Source organism: Bufo gargarizans, chromosome 2, assembly GCF_014858855.1.
Source record: "Bufo gargarizans isolate SCDJY-AF-19 chromosome 2, ASM1485885v1, whole genome shotgun sequence".
In the NCBI taxonomy this organism is placed as follows: domain Eukaryota; kingdom Metazoa; phylum Chordata; class Amphibia; order Anura; family Bufonidae; genus Bufo; species Bufo gargarizans.
This window is the reverse complement of record NC_058081.1, coordinates 336,353,282-336,380,759: the sequence shown is the minus strand read 5'-3', so window position 1 is coordinate 336,380,759 and position 27,478 is coordinate 336,353,282. Positions and strand designations below refer to the sequence as shown.

Here is a 27,478-nt window from a genome sequence, read left to right as displayed (position 1 = left end):
TCTATCTTTTTGCCGAGCAGACAAATTTATAGATGTAGAAAGCACACGGATGAGCCACATGCTTTCCACATCGTATGTCCGTTCCTCAACTGGATTGAACGTGTTCTATAGATGGCCACAATATGCAAACCACAGACCTATTAAAGTCAATGGGTCCGTAAAAATTGTTTATGCAACACAGACGGTATCCATATTTTATGGATCCACAACTTGCAGAACGCAAAATGCATACACGAGGCCTAATTTAGTTGGTTATGGTATCATGAACGGAGGAAAGCAACTGTTTCCCTGGCCTTTCTCCACATTCTGTTGGCACTTAGGAGCACCCAATATTGCTGTACGTCAGACTCCTCAACAGACTGAGCAAACTACTGGGTCTGTCTTTCTGAAAGTAAAGCTGATCAAAACACTTAAAAAATATAATTTTTAAAATCAAGAAAATTTGCACAAAATTCACCAACAGAACAACCTAATGTGGGAAAACTCAAGAGTCCCTGATGTTACCCAGGAGGAGGAAACAAGTGCTGAACAGGATGGATTTTAAACAAATTTTGTCCTATTTATTCTCTTCCCCCCCCCCCCCCCCTATAGAGATAAGTGGCAACAGATGTCTTTGGAGGCCACTTATGCGCTTCCCCCTATCGAAATAGCAGACATTAGTTCAAAGTATATCCTGTCACACTGAACGTGCAGTTCGATCTGTGGGCAGCGTGGTATAGAGCAGGAGGAGCTGAGCAATTGTATATATAGTTTTGGGAAAAGATTCAGTATAACTTGTATTTTATTAATTCATATCTCTGAGTCCAGTGGGTGGTTCTCTCAGTGATCGACAGCCTTTCCTGAAGGATTGTCTAAATGAAGATAGCTGTCAATCACGGACTAGAACCACCCATCTGCTTTATAACATGCCATCCATGAGAGGTTACCTTTACTGGACATGTTCATGGGACGACACGTATGGGGGAGCCTTACAATGTAATATACCGCCTTAAAGGGTTGTGCAGCCGTTAATATTGATGATCGTCAGGATGGGTCATCAATATCCGATCGGCATGGGGTTCCGACACCTGGCACCCCCGCCAATTGGCTGTGAGACGAGGAGGCAGTACTCTATGAGCGTGCCACTTCCTGGTCATCACCTGCGGAGCGGTGGCCTACTGTAATTACAAGCACTCGCTCCATTCACTTGAATGGAGTGGGTACTTGTATTACACAGCACTCCCAAGATGAATTGCAGTGTAATAAATAGGAAGCAGTGCTTGCAAGGATTGGCAGGAGTGCCAGTTGTCGGAGCCCCACTGATCAGATAATGATGACCTATTCTGATGATAGGTCATCAATGACTTGACAACCCCCTTTAAATGGGCTGTTCAGGATTTTGATATACATGACCATCAATATCAGACTGGCAGGGGTCCGACACCCGCATTCCAGCCAATCAGCTGGTACCTTGTAGCTCAGTCACCAAAGGTCAGTGCAGAAACTACCCAGCTCAGTCCATTCTGAAGTTGACAGAGCAGGTTGCTGCAACACTGCCCCCACTGACTTCAGGAGTACTGTAAGTAAACCGCTCGGTCCACTGATCAGTACAGATTGATGTGGGTGTGGGATGTCAGACTACCACCCATTGGATATGGATGACAGGTCATCAATATCAGGAGCTGGGAAAAACCCTTAAAGTATCTTAGGCTACTTTCAAACTAGTGTTTTTGCTGGATCTGGCAGGGTTCAGCAAAAACGCTTCCGTTACCGATAATACAACCGTCTGCATCTGTTATGAACGGATACAGTTGGATCCATCTTGGCTATGTTAAAGATAATACGTCATTAACGCCACTGAGAGTCAACGGGGGACGGATCAGTTTTCTATTGTGCCAGACAAAACGGATGAGTCCCCATTGACTTGCATTGGGGGTCATGCCGGATCAGTCTTGCTCCGCATCCCAGGACGGAAAGCAAAATACAACACGTTGCGGTTTGCTCTCCGGTATGGAAATGCAACTAAATGGAACGGAATTTTGGAGCATTCCGTTCTTTTCAGTTTTGTCCCCATTGACAATGAATGGGGACAAAACTGAAGCTTTTTTTCCCGGTATTGAGCCCCTATGACGGAACTCAATATCAGAAAACGTAAGCGCTAGTGTGAAAGTAGCCTTAGGCAGCCAATGCTCATTTTCTCTGTGTGCCTAATTTTATAGTTATTAAATATTACACCTTTTTGTGTAATAATTCTTGAACTAAGTAATGGATGAGGTTTCCTGGTCCTTCAGCTTTTGATAAGCTTGCTCCCCATCTATGGAAATTGCATGAGTAAAACAGCCTTGCATGTTTTCACCCTCTAACAAACAATGATTACATTCACTGACTGCAATCACATTTCTCCAAAACAGTGAAGAATTAAAATACAGAGGGAGACTCTCCTTGCAGCTATCACAGCTTTCAGGCATAACTGCACTATGAAGACCCCTGATACTAAAGACAGCCATGACTTTTGTTTGTAAAGGAAGAATAGCTTTCTGGCCTCATCATGAGCTTAGGAGAGATTCTATCTAGGATCTTGCTTCATACCATAAATTCCATACACTGGGGTCAGTAAATCCAACCCCTGGGGAGCTAGAGAAGAAAGAAACATCTCCCCCCAACCCAAAACAACAGCAACCCCCTCCAAAAAACAAAACAAAAAAAAAACAAAAAAAACACAACACACACAAAAAGCAAAACATCAAATTCCTTACAGAAACAAGGGAAGTCTTTGGTTTTGTGATGAATAAACATGTTAGAAGATGGTATTGGTTGGAGTTTAGTAGTTGGGTCTGCCCCGTGGCATACAGGGAGTCTGGTTACTGAAGTCAGCTCTGATCACTCCCTCTGTGAGCACACTCAATATTTCCTTTGATGTCATGCAAATTTGCTAATTCATCCTGAGAGGCTCATTGACTTACTTTAATTCACCTGCATTTTTATTCCTTAATGCCACCATTTATGGCAGACATTAGTTTTCCAATTATGTACTTGAAAACACGAATTATCCCGTCATTCAGCAGGTAAGGATGCATCCTATTCTGCACGCTGTCCATACAGTAATATAGATATGGTAGGACACATTTACTAAAGACTGGTGTTTCAGGTGCTGGTAAAAACCCTGCAGGGGTAAAACACAGCTTATTTATTAGGGGGGTGCAGGCTTCTATAATACATTTGCCACATCTGTGATGTCCATGCACCAGAACCAGAAACCTAAGCCAGCTAAATGGTAGAGATGCCAATTGTAATTTACACATAGCGTAAGTTACTGTAATTGTCAGGCCAGCTTCCGCTAGACTCCACCCACTTTTCAAAAGTGGCGAGAACAGTAGGGAAAGGCAAAAAGTTGCAAAAAATATATACACATTTTTATTCACGTAATGTTCCACTTTTGTACGCCAGACATACTAACATACAGCCTTTGTAAATGACCCCAATGTACTGGACAATTGGAATGGTTCATTTCCTAGAACTAACGCGGTCAAAACTGAATTCACTGTGAAGATCATAGCAATTAGTGGTAATGCATGTGTTCATGGCTCTGCTGCAAATGTGTAGTAGCATCCTAAGGGTGGAAACGAGTGCAGTTTTTGAGCCAAATACTGAAGGGAATTCAGCAACAAGAAGTACAAGTCCTTCTCTTATATTTCCAATTCCTCTTGAATCCATTCCTGGGTTTGGCTAAAAAAAAAAAAATTGCCTTGTGCGATTTCAGTCTGAAGGTGGATTTTCCAGATTGCCTGAGCTTATCCACCAACTCAAAATCAATTTCCTTGTAGATCTGGCTAATAAAATTCCCTGGCAATAATCAAGAAGAACGTGACTTGAAACGGAAGTGATTACAGGACATGCGTGCCAAAACGTACAGCAACATATTGGCAGTGAGGATTAAGTAAATTAAATGCTAATTCATTTGCTCATGGCAATATAACAACTGTAGCACATGTAAACAGCTTTACACCCGGAAGAAGGCACAACGTATCCAGCAAATAACCAGGTTTATGGAGGTCAAAGTTTACCATGCTTGTTTTCAAGTGCTGAAGACCAATATAAATAAAGTTATATATATATATATATATATATATATATATATATATATATATATATATATATAAAAAATGGAAGAATTCCAAGGCACATCCAAGGCGTAAAAAACGGCTTTATTCACCAGACACATGACGTTTCGATACGCTTACTGGGATCTTTCTCAAGCAGTGACATAGTAGGCAGTGCATTGTGCATATTTATACAGCTTTACATAATTAATTAACAAATCAATTACATTAGTCAAAACAATAAACTCAAGAAAACCAATGTAAACAATGATAAATCGATATATTTGTGCAATCAGATTAAACACACACACACACCCCTAAAGAATTATTAGGAACACCATACTAATACGGTGTTGGACCCCCTTTTGCCTTCAGAACTGCCTAAATTCTACGTGGCATTGATTCAACAAGGTGCTGATAGCATTCTTTAGAAATGTTGGCCCATATTGATAGGATAGCATCTTGCAGTTGGAGATTTGAGGGATGCACATCCAGGGCACGAAGCTCCCGTTCCACCACATCCCAAAGATGCTCTATTGGGTTGAGATCTGGTGACTGTGGGGGCCATTTTAGTACAGTGAACTCATTGTCATGTTCAAGAAACCAATTTGAAATGATTCGAGCTTTGTGACATGGTGCATTATCCTGCTGGAAGCAGCCAGAGGATGGGTACATGGTGGTGAAGGGATGGACATGGTCAGAAACAATGCTCAGGTAGCCAGTGGCCAATTGGCACTAAGGGGCCTAAAGTGTGCCTAGAAAACATCCCCCACACCATTACACCGCCACCACCAGCCTGCACAGTGGTAACAAGGCATGATGGATACATGTTCTCATTCTGTTTACGCCAAATTCGGACTCTACCATTTGAATGTCTCAACAGAAATCGAGACTCATCAGACCAGGCAACATTTATCCAGTCTTCAACAGCCCAATTTTGGTGAGCTTGTGCAAATTGTAGTCTCTTTTTCCTATTTGTAGTGGAGACGAGTGGTACCCGGTGGGGTCTTCTGCTGTTGTAGCCCATCCACCTCAAGGTTGTGCGTGTTGTGGCTTCACAAATGCTTTGCTGCATACCTCGGTTGTAACGAGTGGTTATTTCAGTCAACGTTGCTCTTCTATCAGCTTGAATCAGTAGGCCCATTCTCCTCTGACCTCTAGCATCAACAACCATGCCATGCTCAAAATTGCTTAAATCACCTTTCTTTCCCATTCTGACATTCAGTTTGGAGTTCAGGAGATTGTCTTGGCCAGGACCACAACCCTACATGCATTGAAGCACCTGCCATGTGATTGGTTGACTAGATAATTGCATTAATGAGAAATAGAACAGGTGTTCCTAAAAATTCTTTAGGCGAGTGTATATAATTGTGTAAAGTGTTACAAAATAACAGCAGGAATATGTGACGGCAAGAAAGAGGAAAATTTCCAGGGAGGAGATCAGAAAGCACAATGCATCAGTGCTAGGTGGGACATCTGCTTCCTGACCATGACAGATGAACAAGCTGGACACAAAATCCCAAAAACAAACTCATAGGACGGCCACAGTACGGTTCGAATAGCAGCCGCAGGTCTTCTAAACAACTTTGAATGAGGACTTTCTAAAGCATTAGTGTATAGGAAGAATATAGGACATTAAGATGAGCAGATATAAAATAGACCCTGTGGTATATTTTGTACCCCTAAAAAGCAAGAAACTTTCACGTTCTAAGTTTATTTTAAATAAGTGACTTCTTACAACAGCCACCTTTACTTGTAGCGAAAACACAGTTTTCATTAATGGCTAAATACTTCACAGCTTTTCCAAAGCTTCTGCAAACCATGTTACAGGTTACTGTATTTGAGAGAGGAAGCAGCAAATCATTAAGCCTCATGCACACACCAAACATCTAGTAGGTGACTTGAATGGCATCTTTTCTCTGTGCCATCCAATCATTCAAGGATCGGCTAACAAAGATGAAAAGCCACAAAAGGAAAAGAAACGGTTACCGCCTCATCAACATGTTTTATCCACTAAGTTCTTGACAGTAGCTTCTCAAATATGCCTCAACATTCTCCTATATCTTCAACCAAAATAGCATTTAGGGCCATTTTCCACTAGAGAATCAGAAGGCATCTCTATGTAGTTTGTCAACAGTTGCATTTCATGCACTTTGGGGCGGCCTAAGGTAGAAGAAATAACGTTTTAAAAATTCTGAAAAATGTAAAGTTTAAGCCTCTTAGATTTAATGGTTTGAAGCTTTTTCCCCCAGAGAAGAAAGGAACTGAGAATTTAAGTGATTGTTAGATAAGTAATAGATTAGATAACACAACAGCAGAAACTTGTCATGGAACCACTTTAGTCACATATAAAGCTACTACTTCAGATGTGCAACTGCTGTGATGTACCGTTCAAGCAGATGTGACTGCTGAGGCCTGGGACTGGCTGCAGTGGTCAGAGGACCAAGCCATTTCCTTGTCCAGAGGGGACTGGAAGTAGCCAGGAAAGGAGCATTTGCGCAGGCGCGGCCGGATTGGGGCATTTTTGTTTTGTTTTTAACGGGGCAGAGATTAAGTGTATTGGGCTTGACTACTCCCAAGCCAAAAAAGCCCCTTTAATACCCAATATCAAATACAGGGCACTTTAACCTTTTTTTTTTTCTCCAGGAAACCTTTGAAAATGAGCAATACTAAAATGGCTGAGCGCAAGTAAATAAAGCTCAACCACTGCGTACTGAAAGGCTATGCAACTCTCAGTACAACTTGTGAAAATATTCTTAATTTTTTGGCATCGGGTCCACATATCTATTCTGTACAACCACTCTCCTGTTGCTATCTCTCACAGCACAACAGTCAGAGGCATGGGCTGTATAAGAAAAATAAAAGGAATGAGATAGCAAATAGAAACCAATCTGAGGGGCAGCAGAAGCAAACCCCTGGGAACGTCATCTATGCATAATCAAGCAACCGTGCCTTTGAAGCGGATCATATTAGTAAGTCATCTGCCCTTAGGGGTCCATATGGCTCTCTAGTTTCAGTTCTTCCCCCATAGTTGGTGCGCCTTGGTTAACCCATACCTTTTAAAATCACCATCACCAAGTGCATTCTAAAAGAGGCTCAAAAACGGAGAAACTTGATGAAAACCATTTCATGAATGCTTTTTTTTTTAGGTGGAAAACCAATATTAGCAGTCTCTCACGATTATATTCATGTTCATTTTGGAAACGATTTTGCAAGGGGTGTCAGTACAATTTATGTCAAAGCGAGACTGGTTTCATTTTCCTAAAGACGCCTAAACATTCACCTGACTGCTCCATAATTGCGTCATCTACCGTGAGTCACAAGGTGAAAATCTCACCTTATTGGGAGTGGATCAGTGTGAAAGGTTCATGAGTCTACAAAGCAAGCTTAACCAGACACCGCAGAAGACAACTTTATAGAGGCATATAAAAAAAAGGGAAACAAACGCCAAGAAGACAGTAATGGTCTACCTGCAGCAGTGCGTTGTAGCGCCTGGTAAGCCATGCTACCTGCCCACATCTGTGTTATTGCCATCATTACAGAGAAGGCACATTTTCCTGCTTTGTTTACTACGTGTTTGAGACCATTAGAAATGCTCGCTGGGTATAGTTTCCACATTATGAAAGACAGCAGAGTAACAGAGCGGGGAGAGAATGAACCATAAGGACTGCCCTGCTGCTCAGACACAACCGCCATCCTGGATAACAGAAATTTACGCTCCATTATACAGCGTGGGCAGTGACCGACAGGGACATACATTAGCTCTAATGTACATTGAGCTTAGACACGTGACTAGCACTGCCTAAATATCTCCCATTATATCCCCAAGAGTCTAGAAAGGGATCTAGTGGATCAGTCAAATTTAGAGAAAATGTTTCTGAATAGTCATTAAAGTTATTAATTGCGGGGGCAAAGTTGCGGCGGCAGCACATGCAGAGAGGCAGCCGGACAAAAGTACTGCATGCAGTCCGGGGGCACTAGCGGCAGGACGGATCAGACAGGCTGTTCCGACACTGGAACAGCCTGACGGAGTCCCCTGCCGCTAGTGTGAAAGTACCCCAACACAAGACAAGTAGTCCGTGCACTGGAGAAAAGTATTCCTCCTGGAAATGTATGAATTAATTGATAACTGAGGTTTAATAGCATGTGCTCCTAATAATGCCAGAGAAATGGCACAGTGCAGAGCCTGATTACTTAAAGGGGTTATCCAATCCTATAAAAAGCTCACCCATATACCCATTACTTCCAGAGGCTGAAATTTCAGCAAAAAATATGTCAACTGTGTAGTCCTAGCCCTTTTACTCTGCAGATTTTCTGCCCGCTAATGAGCACTTAGAGACAATATAGCATGTTAAGGCGCTCATGCAGTTTATAGGCATCTTTAGTTAGCATAAGGACAAATAATCGTTAAAGGCCATCTGTCAGCAGATTTGTACATATGAAACTGGCTAACCTGTGGCAGTGGTATCCCTGTTAGTCCCATGTTCACGTGTGTCTGCGTTGCTGAGAAAAAAAATATATGTTTTAATATATAAAACTGAACCTCTAGGAGCAGGGGAATATATATATATATATATATATATATATATATATATACACACACATATACATACACACACACACACACACGTGGTGTGCCCACGTTTTCACATGACTGCATGCATACAGCACAGGTCCATAGACTGTCACCTTTTAAGAATGAGTGGCTAGGCTTTCTTCAGTTCCCTGGCATGCAAGAGCTTTAAAGAATTTAATTAGTAGCAAAGAAAGCAAAAACGCCATCTGGCAGTGACACGCAGCTGCCCTTTTTGGCGTCATAAGCAGAATAATGTGAACTGCTTCAAAGGCCACAATTCAAACACAAGGAATGGGCTTCTGCTGCACAATAACCAAAAAATACAGAGACAATTCTCCAGTGCCGTGCCATATTGTAGCCTAATGTGAACTCCAAGGTTAAAGATTACATTCAAGAAAAACAAACATTTTCTTGTGAAAGTTTGTAAGAAGCAGAATCGAGTTTCCCTGTACTGACTTTTTAATCAGCCTATACAGTAAACTGAGCAAAAATAAAATAAAGAAAGGCCTTCATACTTATCTACATCCATGACAGCCAGATTAAAGGACAACTTCATCTTGGCACAGCACTGGAGCAGCCATTAACACTGCAGACAGGTTAAGAGGACATTCCGTATCCTGTTAGGGCTCATGTGCACGAATATATATTTTTTCTGGCGGCCCGTATGTGGGGCTGCAAAAAAAAATTAAATGACTGTGTGCATTCCGTGTCCATATGGCCATTCTGTAAACAAACAGAACATGTCCTATTATTGTCTGCATTACGGACAAGGATAGGACTTTTCTATTAGGGGCCGGCTGTTCCGTTCCACACACGGCCGGTATCCATGTTTTGTGAATCCACAACTTGCAGACCGCAAAATACTTAACGGTCGTGTTCATGAGCCCTCAGTGGGTAAATGGCTTAGAGTGAAGACACTACTTCATTAGAACAAAACTTCTGAGCAAGTTTGTGACAGACATTGGAAATGGTGTAGGGTCCTGAGAGAATTCAGCTTTGAAGCTTGTAGAACTGTGAATGCAGCTCTGGCTAAGCATACAAGTAAAGATGGGCGAATACACTGTAGTCAAATTCATCAAAACATCAGCCTTCTCGAGCAGCGAAGGGCTGGTCCCACTGCTCCAGAGACTCTAATCTACCTCCTCACTGACAAGGCCAGAAATCTCACGTGGCCCTGTCAATCTCATCGTTGCCGAGTAGCAGTGCAAGCACAGAAGATTTGCTGCTGCTGCTGCTAACGGAGCAGCACAGATGCAGATTGTGCCGCTGATGTATAGGTACACCTGGAAGTTGAGCGACGCATGCACAGTCGGCCTTTTTCAGGTAGAGCCGTGATCTGTAACTACAGCTTATCAAATGTCTCCAGAGAGTCTCATCATTGGTTCAGGCTGGTGGTCTGCTTCCTCAGTCTGGCTGCTGTGTATACAAGCAACTTACCAGGAAGTCAGTGCATGGAGAGATCACTTCCAGTACAGCAAGGCCAGAATGCTAGACATGAGACCCACCAGGCAAATGCTCTTTCAGTCCCCCAACATACTAATATAAGCTTGGTTTAACTCGGCATGTACGTGTTGCTGCTAGACACCTCTAAAAGCTGCTTATTCTCCTGGGGGGGGCCCCCCCCCCCCCCCCCCCCACAAAAAAAGGGTTGAGCATGTTTAAATCCAACAGCTTGATCCTGAGCGAGAGTCAGGAGTCCCACATACACAAACCTATTGGCTTGTCACGCCAAACTTAGCAGTTTCAGCCTATATACATCTAAGGCTACTTTCACACTCGTGTTTTGGTTTCAGTTTGTCAGATCAGTCATGGGCTCTCACAAGCGGTCCAAAACGGATCAGTTTTGCCCTTAAAGGGGTTCCGCACTTTCAATTAACTGATGATCTATGCTCTGGATAGATCATCAGCTTCTGATCGGCCGGGGTCCGACACCCGGGACCCCCGCCGATCAGCTGTTTGAGAAGGCAGCGGCGCTCCAGCAGCGCCGCGGCCTTCTCACTGTTTACTGCCGGGCCGCCCGCTGACGTCACGACTTGTATCAACTAGAGTGGGCGCGGCTAAGCTCTGTTCACTTGAATGGAGCTTAGCCACGCCCACTCTAATTGATACAAGTCGTGACGTCAGTGGGCGGGCGGCCCGGCAGTAAACAGTGAGAAGGCCGCGGCGCTGCTGGAGCGCCGCTGCCTTCTCAAACAGCTGATCGGCGGGGGTCCCGGGTGTCGGACCCCGGCCGATCAGAAGCTGATGATCTATCCAGAGGATAGATCATCAGTTAATTGAAAGTGCAGAACCCCTTTAAAGCATTCTGAATGGATAAGGATCCGCTTAGAATGCATCAGTTTGGCTCAGTTCCGCATCCATTCCTCTTTGGAAGCGGACACAAATACTGCTTGCAGCGTTTTAGTGTCCATCTGACGAAACTGAGCCAAACTGATCCGTCCTGACACACAATGTAAGTCAATGGGGACGGATCCATTTTCTCTGGCACAATAGAAAACTGATCCGTCCCCCATTGACTTTCAATGGTGTTCAAGACGGATCCGTTTTGGCTATGTTAAAGATAATACAAACAGATCCGTTCTGACCAGATGCATGTGGTTGTATTATCTGAACGGATCAGTCTGTGCAGATCCATCTCGGATCCACATTAAACGCGAGTGTGAAAGTAGCCTTGTGTGTATGGCCAGTTTTGGTAAGGGAGACCCTGCAGGGTTACTCTGTCCTTTTTAGCGCGGCATACTGGAATACAATAATGACAAGTCAAAGCATTTTTCAGAACTTTAATACTACAATACTTTGATCTTTCATTACTTCTACATATCTATTGGTTAGGTATGTAATTTTAACGTTCATTTTCCAGCGCACAATATGACGTGTGTGCTTCAGGAAATACATGGCTGAATGAGTTCAGGAAACACACTGAAATTTGCATTGAAGTACCCAAACCTTTGTTTCCTGTACAAGTGGAAGCAAGAACTGAGTCATGACGCTAAGAAAAATCAACCACACCTTATTCTTGAGTAAGCGTTTGAGAGGTCTTGAATATACATGTCCTATTAAGAAGCCCAGGCAGAGGTCAGTCTTGGAAAACCTGAGTAGGCACCATGATAGTGATCAATAGTGTGGTTGAGGTGTTACTTCTCTCCAGTGCGCACTGCTAGGGTTCCCTCGTAGACACCGACACATAGCTTTTGTTTGCTTTATTACTTTTTATTCTACTAAATGGCAGATCACTGAAAACGTGCCATTTTTTGGCACAATTTGCACTATAAACTTGGTCGGCATTTGTGGCCAAGAATAGGATACGTTCTACCTTTTGCGAATGGACATACATATGCAGAAAGCACATAGAAGACATCCGTATGTCAGTTCCGCAAAGGATAGGACATGTCCTATACTTTGCAGCAAGATGTGGACCATGGACCTATTGAAGTCAATGGGTCTGCAAAATGTGCGGATGCCACACAGACCGCAAAATGCATATAGTAGTGTGAATGTACCAAGGGAATGTGTCATCAGAAAATTACCCATTTCTTAAATCGGGGTTTTATGTTAAACACATTGGAAATTTTTGTGAGTTATGTTTTCATTTTCTATGTCTCTACATTTAAGAAGAAAATCTAAAACTGCAGTTTTTACAATGAACACTAGGCCTAATAAGATGTTGCGACTTCTTGATCAGTTAACTTTTCAGAAGCCATTGCATTATCAAAGGTATAATTACAGTGACCAATATCATCTCTGTATAGGATCCACCATTCACTGTAGGTGATGTCACAGCTTATCTACTCCCTCCTGACCTCTGCACAGCTCACAGAGCACACCTGTCCCATAGAAGTCTACTTCCAATGAAAACTGCATGTTTTTTTATTTTTTAAATATACAGACAGGGAAAATAAAAAAAACGCAAGAAAAAGTTTAATAAACAATTTTCTGACGATACATTTTCTTTAACGCCAAGTTTACACAGTCTTCTTTTTAGACATTATTATTCCGCCCCAAAATGTTTAATGGTTTGGGTCTATACTCGTAAATGCTTCAAAGGTCACAAATGGTAAAATGGCAATCTATAGATTAAATGCAGTTACTTGTGTATTCCGAATTCTATTCGGATAGGTCAGAGCAGTTTATAGCAGAGATAATAGTGCTAGGAAACCACAAGATTTTTGATAAATGCATCCATTATTGATCAGTCCTGTGTGTATGTGATCAGGGTATACATGTTAAAATCTCTATGACCATTTCAACCCGTCCCCAAGCAGAGGTTTCAGACCATTAAGCCTATTTAATTTGCAAGCGTCTGCACATTGAAGATACTGCTTGAGAGCTCAGCCAATAGCCAGAAGGAGAATATGACATCAAATAGCAGAAAGGGGAAGTAACGCTCAGTGCGATGTAGAGGATGCAAACCGTAACATGATCAGTATAAGGCCTCATGCACACGACCGTTGTTCACTTCAATGAGGCCGCAAAAGATGCAGACAGCATTCCATGTGCTGTCCACATCAGTTGCTCCGTTCCGTGGTCCGCAAAAAAAAAAAACAACATGTCCTATTCTTCTCCGTGCTTTGCGGACAAGAATAGGCAGTTATATTAAAGGCTGTCCGTGCCGTTCCGCAATTTGCGGAACGCACGCGGATGCCATCCGTGTTTTGCAGATCCGCAGTTTGCGGACTGCAAAACACACAATGGTCTTGTGCATGTAGTCAAGTCTGTTAGAAAGTTGTAGGTGTATATTACAGTGTAAGACAACCAACAGTCCATTTGTTCTGTTTAGCTCACATCCCTACACGTCTCAGCTCCGGCCAATAAGGACCATGAGTGATGCTGAGAAACACCCCACTGGCATCATCTCTTTCTTCTTTGATAAAACTGGCCATACAAATTAGATCAAAGTTGGCCATGTGGGATTGTTTAACAATGTGCATGAGGGCCTCCCAATGGAATATGTCAGGGAGAAGGATAGATGGGGCATGCTGGATTGCCGCCACAGGAGAAGCATTTGGCAGCAGTTTATTCCCTTCTACCCATTTACACACACATGCATGCTTGGCAGATTCAAAACAGCACATTTATACACATCAGGAAAGTCAGCAGTTGGTCAGCATCTATTGAGCCACTTACAGGGGTTAACCCATTTAGGACAATGATGGCACACTGCTAGGATATGCCATCAATGTCAGATAGGAGTGGGTCCCACCTCTGGGACCCACTCCTATCTAGGGATTAGAGTCCCCAAAGTAAAGGAGCTCATACAGCGTATGCGCAGTGTGCTCCATTCATCACGCTGGGAGTTCCAACAATAGCTAAAGAGAGAGTGTGCGCGGTTATTTTCGGAGGCTCTATAGCAGTGAATGGAGACCACACAGTGCAAGCACAGCCACCTCTCCATTCACTGCTATGGGACTGCTGGAATTAGCCAAGCCAGCACTCCGCTATTTTCAGAATGCTTAAAGAGGTGAGCGGAGAGAGTGGCTACTCATGCGCAGCTGCGCTCTGTTCACTTCACGGATCCCGTTCTGGAGATAGGAGAGGGTCATTCAAATCACCATATCCATTTTGCGGTCTGCAAAACACGGATACTGGCAGTGTGCGTTCCGCATGTTGAGGAATGGAACTGACAGCCCTATGATAGAAATTACCATTCTTGTCTGCAGTCTTTTTTGTGGGGCCACGGAACAGAAGTACGGATGCGGACGGCACACAGTGAAAATAATCTGTCCGCTTCCGTTCCGCAAATTAAAGAATTACTATCCAATTGCGTCTCAAACATATTACCCAATAGATCCATAACATAATTCAAATATCTCCTTAGTCTTGAAGAATTCCACACTTGATGGATTAAAAGGGGTTCTGCAGTTTGTTTAAACTGATGATCTATCCTCAGTTTAAACACCTGGGACCCCGAGCCCTGTTCACTTGAATGGAGCTTAGCCGCGCCCAGGCAAGTTGATACTAGTCGTGACGTCACTGGGCCTGCGGTAAACAGTGAGAAGGCCGCGGTGCTACTGGAGCTACACTGCCTTTCAAACAGCTGATCGGCAGGGGTCCCAGGTGTCGGACCCCCGCCGATAAGATGCTGATCTATCCAGGAGGATAGGTCATCAGTTTAAACAAACTGCAGAACCCCTTTAAGTGAGCCTGCAGATCTTGACACCTCGGGCAGAGATCATCCATCCTACATCCCAGTTGAGTATGTTTCCTTTGCGGACACAAGGGCAGATGGGGGCTTTCAGTATGACAGCTGGGGCACAGGACAAAATTATGTATGCTTGTATGGATCACGCATGACATTTTCAGAAATGCTATTGTAAATCTGCAAGCCCCTCTAAACCAGCTTGACAGGGTAACCATGCCAACTTTCCCATCTACTTTTCAAAAAGGGTGGTGTAAAAGCGTCAAGTAAGTCGAAAGTAACACAAAGAGCTATTTTAAAGACTTTTTTAAAGCTTGAGTGCAGAGTGTGATAAATTCAGTCCATGAAGAGACCATTCATGTGCCAGTGATTTTCCTTTTCTTAAGGCCACATGGACACAACCGTATCCAGATTTCAGTCCAAATGCATGGGTCTGCTAAATATGGATTCATTCCATGTACACTATTTTTTCACTGCCATCAATAGAAACTACTCTCGTGCGCAATACGGACCAGAATAGAACATGCTATAGAACCGATAATGTGCGGAATGGTTACACGGATTCACAGAGTACGGATTTGTGCATGGCCCCATAAAAATGGATGGATTAGTGTGCTATCCGCATCCTGCATGAGGCTGCTAGCACCTGAGCAGGTCATTATGCCTGAAAATATCATTTTGCTTATTGCTATTCTAGGCTATAAACATATATTACTAGAGCAACCTTTCTGGTCCATTAGCAATTTGGAATGAATTAAGTGAAAGATGAATTTGTGGTCTCCGGATTCACCATTACTGTGGACAGATTTTTTTTATTTCAGTAGATTTACTTCCATCCAACGTAATGAAATATTCAAAATAATTAAAGGCTTACACGTATTCCTAACAGCCATAAAAAATTATGTTTCCTGAAGGTTGAGTTCCCCAGAAACAATCAGAATCTACTGCAGCATTCTTTCACCTTCCCCTATCCGTTTCAGCTACAGATCCGATTCCCCTAGCATCCATGTATTATTCAAATGTTACAGATACTGAGCCTCCATATGCACTTCCCTGTGGACAAGGAGCTTGAAGCATTTCTCCCTTAACCTTCTTCCATCCCCAGTGTGTACTCCTACAATGCATAGTGAACGCAGACCTAGATCCAACAGAATTAGAAAACACTTACTATTACACTCATTTTAGTCATATACGGTAAAAATCATATTCAGAATTAGGCAATTGCCCCTAATGGGAAAAAACAAAACCTAAAAATAATAACCAATAAAACATTCTGAAATTTACCTTGATAAGCATTAATGTTGTATTCAATAGATCTGCTATCAATTACATAACTGTTCGTACCCCTAGCGACGCAGGGCTTTTCCGAAACAGCACTTTTCCTCACCAGGCGGTGGGCTTGTGTATTACAACTCTAGTAAATAGGGTTGCCCAGTTGTTAGGAATGAGAACCGGAGGGAGCGGGGAGGGGGAGGTGTTCCTGTTCTTAGGATTCTCATACCTTGGCCTGAGTGCAGAGTAGTTATCTAGACTGTCTCTTAACCTGGAAAATCTGCCCTGTATTATACAGTCAGCTCATTCATTTGAATGGCACTATGTAATGCTTAATTTCCCCTGTGGTGGAACTGCAGAGAAACTGAACAGGTTTGATGTTGGACAGCCTGAAGAGGAGCGATATACAGTATCATGCCCAACACCCCTCACAGGTCTCGAGGGCAGGCAACCTGTCCCATTCTAGAAAGGGCTTCTCACAGTAACAGGATAGCGGCCAGCGCTATTTACAAAAGTGAAAATGTATTTATTAACATCATTTACACAGTTGGCCAACCATCCCAAATTTGCAGGGACTAGCTGTAATTTTCAGAGACAGTTCTGGCAAACTTGGGCAGGACCCAGGACAGCGCTTAAGTGTCCGAATTTACCAACTACAATGTTGGTAAATGTGAATTTATGCCCCCCAATTTATGCTTATTTTCTTTTCTTTTTCCAGGGGAACGCATTCAACTGGGGTACTCTTTGTGATCAGATTATTCTTAAAGGACCCTTCTAAGCAGAAGAAAACATGTGGAGAAACCCTTTTAAGTGAACAAGACTATGCTACAACTTGAACAATTCAAATTTCAGAAAAAAGCTAAAGGGGTTATGGCCATTTTCTTCTAGGCATAGATGGAGGTCCCAGCTAACGTCTAATTAATATTTCATGAAATTATACTGTTTGACATCCACCAGAAATGGTACTGAATAAAGCTATAGCTCGATCGCTGTTCTCCTGTTCATGAGCACAGATTTTTTATTTTTTTTTACTTCTGTTCTTGAACGTTAAACTATCCAAAAATATCACTAAACTGATAAACAATATTTCTAGTTTCCGGTGTGCTGTGTACATGGAGGAGTTCTATTCTACTGCTATGAACAATGCGTAACAATAGCACTGCAATACTACTGAAGTCCATAGAAAACCAGGTCTGTACACAGCGCTCGCCCACAGAGTGGGTGTGAAATACACCCACAACATAGTATGAACGTGAACGTTATCAGAATGAAGCTGTGAGTGCATGCCGCTTCAGCAGCTCAGGGGACACATGTTCCTTCAGAAGACGCACAATGAGCGGTGAAGTGGGCAGGGAGCAGCGAACGCCTCCTGTTGCTAGGTATACAGGAGAAAATCACAGCAGACTTCCACCACAGCAGGGCCAGAGACAAAACACATCCAAATTCACTAATGGGTGGACAGAACAAGCGTACCGCCACTGAAGACATTGCATCATTACTTAGTGTGATGAGGGGACCAAGCAGGGCATGCAGCAGACAGTGACTGCATCAATGATGCAGGTGATACCATGAAGTGTCACTTACACAGGCTGTCACAGTCAAGCTGAGTAGACCACACATTATTCATGGTCTGATTTTTCTTAGGCTACGATCACGTCTGCATTTAGGGATTCTGGTAGTCTGTTCCAGCAGAGGGACCGACTACTGGATCCAGCATAGACAGACACTGCCACACACTGCCAGATCCACCTTGACTATAATAACATCCGATGGGTTACCGGCATAAATGCCGGCTTTCTGTCCAGAAGCCCCGATCCCTGGCTATTCTGGATACTGTAATTGCGGTAGTCTGTTCCCCTGCCAGAACAGACTACAAGAATGCCTTCAAGGGGTTGTACCATCTCACAAATTGGTGGAATATCACAAAGATATGCCACTAATGTCATGTCCTTCCCTAGAACTGGCCCTGAAAGCGAAGGAAAGTGCATCGCGAATGCTCCCCTTTCACTTCTATGGCGGATCTGAAAAGAGCCAAGTGAGCGTGCTCAGCTATTTCCCATAGAAGTGAATGGAGAGCACACCACACAAGCGCAGCTACCTCTCCATTAACCTCTATGGAAGTACCAAAAATACCAGAGCATTGGCTCTGCCATTTTTGTTTTCTCCCATAGAAGTGAATGGATGGTGGCCATGCTTGAGCGGTGTGCCCTTGTTCACGTTGAGGACCCTGTTCTAGAGACAGGTGCAGCTCCCAGAGGTGGGACCCGCACCTATCAGACATTGGTGGCCTATCCTAGCAATATTCCATCAATGTGCGAGATGGAAATACCCCTTTTTAAAACAGATGTAAACGTACTATTGTATACTTCAATGGATTTTGCTATGTCCAATTCCAACTGCAAACTAAATTTCACAGTGTAAATGTTCAACTACTCATTTAGTAATCAACATACATTTTTTCCAATCACATACATGGGCGATTTGAAGTTTTTGCTGCCTGCGGTCGTACTAGACAAAGGTTTAACTACATTCCACTGTCAGGCATGTGACCTAGCAGCTTAGTTCTAACTGAGCAACTGTCATCCATCCCACAACATACTGCTCCCTGGCATCAGGAATCCAGCAGAAAGCTGCTCGTAGCTTTCTGTCTGAACTAGGGCTGCAGCTATCGATTATTTTAGTCATCAAGTATTCTACCGATTAATCGAGTACTCTAATAAGAAAAAGCTAATTTAAAGAACGTTTTCTATAAAAAATAAAAAAGCAAAAAAAAAAGAACTCATCAGCTCCCCTGCCATCAGTCCCCCCCCCAGTGCCATCAGTTCCTCCCCCCAGTGCCACCAGCTCCCCCCATGCCCCTACTAGCCATCAGTGCTCAGCCACAGTGCCTGTGACTAAAGTACTTACCTTTCCTGTAAGGGCACTGCTGACACTCTAGAGATCTGCCATCCTCTTCACGGCGCTGCGCTGGGACCTGACGTCACACACATCAGGTCATAGTGCGTGCTTACATGCACGGCAGGATCCAGTGCAGTGCTGTGCGGGCAAGCGGGTGACCACGGAGCGTGAGTAATAGCAAGCTCTTCACTCATACTCCATGGTCACATGGCACAAACGAATCATCGATGGAAAAAATATGCATCAAGGATATTTGTGTCGAGCTAATCCATTAATTCGAGTAATCGTTTCATCCCTAATCTGAACAGAGAACATTGTGTTATTAAAAAAGTTCACAATTGATAAATGCTTAAAATTGCAAGTGCTGTTGATAGAAGACATTTTCCTTTATACAGGTGTACGCTGATCAGCGAAATGTATCTTCCGAAAATGACATGTCAAGTAGTAGGACACGTTAGGCAGTAAATGAACAGTCAACTCTCGGAGTTGATGTGTTGCAAATCAGGAAAAACAGCCAAGCACAGACCTTCACAGCTTTGACAGGTCAAAGGATCACCAAAATAGCAGGTCTTTTAAGATTTTCCCTGTATGAAGTGGTCAGTACCTACCAAAAGTGGACTAAGGAAGGACAAATCAGTGGACAGTCAATAGGGTTCATGGGTATCAAAGCTTATTTATACACATTGGGCAAAGTTTAACCTGTCTTATTAGAGAACAAACAAGAAAAGGAAAGTCAATGCTGCCCATGATAAAGAGGTGTCACAACAAACGGGGCATCACACCTTGCCATGGATGCAGCTGCATAGTTCACGATGACCCCTGTCCATCGCCAGAAGTGTCTACCATGGACACATGAGCATCAGAATTGGACCAAGAAGCTGAAAACCAGAGAGGTGAAAAGATAAATTATCCCCCCCTATGTGCCTAATTTGAGGAAGCGATGGCACAACGACTCACGGCCGGACCAAGCCAGCAGATGCAGTGTGATATTTCGGCCAACGCTCTTCTGGCATAATGGCATTCAGGTGTAATACATAACACTAATCTACACAAAGACCAATTGCACCATTTAATGGAAACTGTATTCCCAAACAGAAATCTTTCAGTAGAATATGTCCTGCCACACTGCAAAGTTATTCAGGAATGGTTTGAGGAACATGACAGAGTTCAAAGTGTTGACTTGGTCTCCAAATTCTCCAGACCTTAATGAAATTGAGAACCTGAAAGGTGTCCTGGAAAAACCATGTCCAATACATGGAGCCCCACCTTGAAACTTACAGGAATTAAAGGGTCTGATGCTAAGGGCTTGGCACCAGACCGCATAGGACACCTTCAGAGAACTTATGGAGTCCAAACCTCAACAGGTCTGAGTTGTGGCTGGTGGTTTTCAGTGTTACAGCTGGTTATTGTATGTACTGACTAAAATGGCTGCATCATTAGTGAGGTAGTTAAGGCTCAAGCCATGCAGGGACTCTACCTTTAAGCAATCCACACCGCGTAGTAAAAAGCAAGATGTCAAACTGTCTGCATAACCTGCATTATATATACTGTGTATGCAGTGGAGAAGAAAAACCTGCTATGTGAGCAAGCCAGAGTTTAATAAATGGCATAGTTCCTACCCTGCAGGCTATGTGCAGTTTATGTAATACAAGGCTACAGGGTGAAAATCCTCATTTTTCACTGCTTGGGAGAACATTGGCATTTCACAAGCATGTAAATGTGACAACCTGCTCACTCATAGCAGCATCGCAGAGGTCCTGTTCTATACAATATAAATATGTGGAATTGAGAGTAACGTAGTCCATCGCATTCATCTCTAGATGACAGCAAAAGGACTGCAATCTGCATACACAAAGGTTGCCATTCACTGTGCATTCAGTAAAAATCTAACTATTCTGAAGCTCTAATCTCAGCAGCACAAAGGCTACAGAGCTGTGGTGAGAAAACAGTCACTAAACACTGCATGTGTTTAAGAGGATAAACTATGACTGAAAGGGATTGCAGGATTCAGTGTCATCAGCTCTGCTGGTACTGCGCTCCCACTTGTAATCCACCGGGGGAATGACTCATCCTTGCAGATGGAAAAGAACAAGGAAACTTTCCTCCAGGTTGATCAATGGTAACTAATCACAAAGAAGGGAAAAGTCAAGGTCTCTTATATTAGATAGCAGCGGACACAACAGCATGCCTTGAGTTTAGCATTGGCATGAGAGGGTCTAATAAATAAACAGTCATTTATTTCATACATATCAATTAGACAGATTGGGATCATCTAGAGTATCGGATGGGAATTGTGTAATCTACTAAGACACAAGTGAAATAAGGACTTTAGATATCTGTCATGGTACAATTCTGGAGCTGTAAGAATCTAAAGATCAGGTCTTTGGGATGAAGAGGCATCAACCAACCAAGCAGAATAGCTCCCCACCAGCTGTCCCCTAAAAAAAAATAAAAAAATATGAAGACCCCCTGACCCCTTCCAAGCTGTACTCAATGGCTAAAAGGGCTCACAGATGGAAAGAGGAGCACAAAGCATCCTTAATATGACATCTACCATGTCAGTAGATGCAGTATGATGTTCTGGGAAACCTTGGATCCTGGCATTCAGGTGTATACTACTTTGATACATATCACTTATCTACACAAAGACCAAGTGCACCCTTTCATGGCAACTGTATTCCCCAACAGAAGTCTTTCAGCGGAATATGTCCTGCCACACTGCAAAATTGCTCAGGAACAGTTTGAGGAACATGACAAAGAGTTCAAAGTGTTGACTTGACCGCCAAATTCTCCAGACCTTAATCAAATTAAGACCCCAGACCCCTTCCAAGCTGTACTCAATGGCTAAAAGGGCCGCCAGATGGGAAGAGGAGCACCAAGCATCCTTATTATGACAGCTACCATACTATCATTACTGGAAACTCCCTTGGAAAATGATCGCTTCCGTTATGCCATTTACTTGTCTTCAACATTGGGAGCGGTAGAGATGCAGTGCATCAAACACAACACATAGATAAATAGGGTAATTCTATCTCACTAACTGCCTCCCGTCCTGCAGAAAAACAGAAGGCGGCACTTACCCATTACATTCTTTTTTGTCCTGAAGTGCCAGCTTTTCCTGTTTGGGCTCCTTTTGCCCTCTTAGTTTATTGCTTGTTGACAGGGTTTATGGCCACTGCTCTAATCTAGCAGTGCAATCCTCTTCTCTGCCCACTCTTGAGGCCGCGATAGCAAGAGTCTGCACATTTGCAACATGCAAGGCAACTCCCAATCGGGCCACCACTCTGCAGTATATCTCATCTTTCATTGGGACGGCTCAAGTAACGCTAATGAATAACTATCTGCAGCATCGGGAGCACGCACAGTCAGGCAAGTGAATAATGTCATCAGAGTGCTACTTGCCTGGTCTGTCGCTTACACACAAGGTTTCCACCCACTGAAGAGGCAGAAAATAAGAAAATCTGGCTAGTAAGAAGCTGAAAGAGGGAAGGCAAGACCACTCCTTTAACTAGCTGCAAGCATAGGGACCAGTCCATTAATTAACATGATGAAATGGCTAATTACTGTGGAAGATTTATTAAGCCCTTTTCACCACTTTTGTGGCTTGAAATACATTTTCTAAAGTGGCAAGAAAAGGGGTGGGGCTTAGCAGGAGGAGCATAGCCCCCAGGAGCCCACCTATATCAAGAACAAAGCCCTGCAAGGTGGCGGCTGGAGGACTCCCATCCGGCCACCACCAAGCCGGCTCCCCATAGAAGTGAATGGAAGCGCACCGCACATGACCGGCCACCGCTCCCATTCACTTCTATGGGCTCTACGGAAATAGCCCAGCCAGTATAAAAAAATATAAACCAATTGGGAGACCAACGTAAAACTGAGCAACCAGGAGAGAGCTGGACTGTTCAGTTATTTATTAAGCATTGCCATCCTTTAGTTATATCTTGCCAAAGCAAATGTTGGATGTCCGGAAGAATACTTGGCATTGATAACCTTCATTAGAATTACTAATTTTGTGGGAAACAAGTTGTATTTTTCCCCCCAAAATTCAGGATTACATTAGCCCTCCATGCAGATGTGGGCATCCAAATATTCACAAAGGTTATTGCCCTCAGGGCCTCTGAACTAGGACAGTCTACTGATCTCGATCTTATTCTTGCCTGTGGTGTTTCGCTGCTTACTGTTACATAATTGTCCTAAAGTACATGTCAAAGTGATGGAAAATGACTTACTGTGACATTCAAAACCCTAGAGATTTAAAAGGTCAGCGTGACCATGGCACGACAAGCGCTAAGGAGGACAGTATATATATATTTTTTTTTTAAAGGGTCGGAATGACATAAAATAAAAAAATAAAAACTGATACCTCACAGATTCCCCGGCCACTTCTGTTCTAATTACTTGCTCCCTAATGGTTGTGTGTATGGGGGAGTCTGGAGAGAGAACTGTTGGCCAAAAAACAGCTATAGAGAGTGTGTATGACTACATTAAAAGGGAATGTGTCATCACAAAAATCATGTTTTTATGTTAATAATAATAATAATAATAATCCTGCAGATAGATATCACAGGATCCACCATTCACAAAAGATGATGTGACCGCTTCTCTCTGCCTCCTGACCTCATGCTCAGAAAATGCTCTCATAGCATATCTGTAAATGCTGTTAACAGCAGGTCAGGCAAGATGATAGCCCCCAGAAATCATGTTCAGGGAATAAAATAAGAATTCCATAAATCAGAAAATTAAAGAAAAAAAAAAAAAATTACGTGCCATTATCTGCTTTTAACTAGCATTCTAACGTCAACTTCAATGTCAGATAAATAGTGGGCATCCGCAAGGTTTCGCCAACTGTACAGTCAATAAACATATGGCATTTATTATTTTCTTTGTAGGTGGTAATCTTTGGAGGCAGAAGCACTGGTTGGGAACTATATACAACGATTCATGTATTTCACATAAAGGTACTAATTACTGTCCAGCATCTTCATCACTGCTCCATTAAGAACGGAGGATGGAAACAATCATACAGTTCCACTTCCATATACACATAGATCTGTAGCTCCTCAGAGCTGGATGAAGTGGTAATTGCGCACACTCGGCACTCCGTGTTGCCCTTTTGTACCTATAAATGTCCGATTTCCTACAGAATTCACCTACTGCGTCACACTCCAAAGATCATGCAGGCTGTGCACACAGTACTGCCGTAAGCATGGTGCTAGAACAGAATATGTAACTATTACTGGCCAAAAGTGGGACAACCACCCATAACAAATCAGATTGAAGGGTAGAATATAAACCACAACTTGACTGGTTTCTACTTCAGTATCGTGTCTAAGCTCCAAGACAATTCATTCATCCTATCTGTGCACTACTGAAGTCAAGTCATAATACTAAGGAGTGGCTTTTTTCTAGCTCCCTCCCAGAGCTCCCCAACTGCTCCCCCAAGGAGAAGTCCACAAAAGAAAAAAAAAAAAAAAGCTACAATTTGGGAAAAATTAATTAAAAACACTATGAGGAAGAGTTATCCTCCCCCCCATGCCAGTTTTCTGGCCCAAAAGAAAGTCGGAGAAACAAATCCCAGGTTGGAGACTTTTTAAACGCCATTGTGACCAAACTGAAATTTATATTTTAATGCCGCACTTGCCATTTTCTGAAAAGGGAGAGGGCGTGGCAAGGGCACAGCGTGGGTGGTACATTTATCATTTATGCCAGTTTTCTGGCCCATGGAGGATGCATTTAATGTATGATGAGACGTGCTCCGCGTCATAAATGAAATGCATCCTCCAGCGGTGCAGGGAGATCAAGACAGACGTAGCGCATGCCAGTCTTGATAAAATCAGAGCCTATGTTTTTAGGTTGCTTCGTATTTTATTATTGTCCAACACGTAACGTTTGGAGCTAGCATTTTCAGGAGGGGGGGGGGGGGGTGTGAACACACCGAAAAACAAAGAATGAGTCAGACAAATGCTGCGACAAGCTCTGTGGCAGCTCTGGCTGGCATCCAGCCTTCTCAGAATTCAATACCTTAGACTACAGGTGATTTGTTATTATTTTAGGGGAAAATCGCACTGATGGGACACCAAGTTATCAGAGGCTAATAGGCTCTAATCGGAACACTCAGTTTTGTGCACTTCCTATTAGGAAATGGCATTTCCATTCTGTTCGGTCTTGCAATCTCTTTCTATAGCGTTGAGAATGACTCACCTGGACTATGCTTCATGCAGGGGTGTGGGTGGATTTCTTTGTATTCCAGAGTCCAAGTTTTTTGTATTCTGTGCTTTCTTTAAGAAAAGTACCATGGAAAATTACAGAAATATTACCACATATGTAATTTGCGAGAGATAAGCTATAAGACATATACAGAAGTAGGAAGGCTGGCATTTAAAGCACAAACCACGTAGGAAAGTGTGCACAAATATGGCCACCGTTTCCTGGATATTTCAAGAAAATCCGTCAAATACAAATGACTACTTTTCAATCAAATGATTAAAACAGGAGTAACTTCTAAGTACAAACCTTACTGTTCAGCAGGGCTGTGGAGCCGGGGGCGGAATTAACGCACAAACTCCAGCTTCTAAAAATATTATCAGTTATTAAAGGGGTTCTGCACTTTGTTTAAACTGATGATCTATCATCTGCATAGATAATCAGCATCTGATCGGCGGGGGTCTGACACCCCCGCTGATCAGCTGTTTGAGAAGGCAGCAGTGCTCCAGCAGCGCCGCTGCCTTCTCAAACAGCTGATTGGCGGGGGTCTCGGGCCCCCACCGATCAGATGCTGATGATCTATCCAGAGGATAGATCATCAGTTTAAACAAAGTGCAGAACCCCTTTAAATATCAGATTTTAGGGGGTCCGACACCAGGCACCCCCACCGATCAGCTGTAAGAGGAGACTGTGCGTGCAGTGCACACATGCCGTCTCCCTTCTCTTCCCGTCTGCTGTTTTACCATAGACAGCAGCGGTGATCAGGAAGAGAGACAGTATGTGTGCACTGCACGCATAGTCTCCTCTTACAGCTGATCGGTGGGGGTGCCTGGTGTCGGACCCCTCCAATCTGATACTGATGACCTATCCTAAGGACATCAATATTAAAAGCCCTGACAACCTCTTTAATATTCTAGGGTTTCATTTATTAACTATATTTTATTAATATTTCAATCTAAAGGTCTCTATTTATCAAAACCAGTGATAAGCAGGGTGTTCTAGCGGTGATAGAAAGCCAGTTCTTCAGTTATCAAATGCATAGGGTATTGTGCATTTACTTACAGGAATTGGATTCCAATAAACATGGTAAAAAGTTCCACCTTAGTAGTCTGATTACTCAGGCTACTTTAACACTAGATATTTTGCTGGATCCGGCAGGGTTCAGCAAAAACACTTCCGTTACTGATAATACAACCATCTGCATCCGTTATGAACGGATCCGGTAGTATTATCTTTAACATGGCCAAGACGGATCTGAAAAAAAACACCATTTAAAGTCAATGGGAGACGGATCAGTTTTCTATTGTGTCAGAGAAAACAGATCCATCCCCATTGACTTGCATTGTGGGTCATGCCGTTTTGCTCCACATCCCATGATGAAGAAAAAAAGCAGCATGCTGCGGTTTGCTCTCCGGTATAAGAATGGAACGGAATGCATTTTGGAGCGTTCTGTTCAGTTACGTTTTGTCCCCATTGACAATGAATGGGGACAAAACGTGAGCTTTTTATCCGGTATTGAGACCCTATGACTGTTCTGAATACCAGAAAATACTAACGCTAGTGTGAAAGCAGCCTTACAGTACCATTGTACTATAGGAAACTTGTTATTACTGGCCATTTATAAAGGAGTCGGAGTCACAACTTTGGCTTGCCGACTCCACAGCTTTGCTTCTCAGTCTCGTCACTAAGGGCTCATGCACACGACCGTTACAATTGAGGATCCGCCATATACGGATACTGGCTGTGTGCATTCCGCGGAACAAAAAAGTTGGCCACTAATGGAACAGTCCTATCCTTGTCTGTAATGCGGACAATAATTAGGACAGGTTCAATTTTTTTCATGAATGTATCATTAAAGTGAATGGTTCCGCGTACAGGTCGCAAAATGAAACGGACACGGAACAAAATACGTTTGTGTGCATGAACCCTAACTCAGACATTCAGAAAGCACTGCCATATGTGCAGATGGAAGCAACCTGCACAATAAAGTCCAGATTTTCTTCAGTCCAGTTGCTAATGCATCCTATTCAGCCAGTTCTGGGGCCGTCTATGAGAATGGTATGTAACAGCTTTATGACAACTTGCATGCGACTTCATCTCTTACGTTACGCGATTTACAAGGGGCTGCCTGTGGATTTCCATTACAAAATCTAAAAGAATATTGCAAAAAAAAAAAATTCCATTCAAGTCAAAAGCAGAAGATAATCTGCACAAATACGTCAGGGATCAGCAACCTCCACCACTCCAGCTGTTCTGAAACTACTCATCTCCAGGAATCCACCATTCACTTCTATGTGTGTTGTAGTTCCACAG

The 27,478-nt window shown here is 43.1% G+C and overlaps 1 protein-coding gene across 5 annotated transcripts in view; it reads right to left on the bottom strand.

Annotated features, from left to right (window-relative positions):
- The window catches only part of CDK17 (cyclin dependent kinase 17), a 124,659-nt gene that overhangs the window by 75,273 nt on the left and 21,908 nt on the right, over nt 1–27,478 (bottom strand). The window contains exon 2 of one of the 5 annotated variants that reach the window (XM_044280576.1): nt 8,533–8,582. The exons of the other annotated variants lie outside the window; for them this stretch is intronic. The gene's annotated coding sequence lies outside the window, so the exon portion shown is untranslated. The remainder of the gene's footprint in view (nt 1–8,532; nt 8,583–27,478) is intronic. 5 annotated transcript variants of the gene reach the window in all.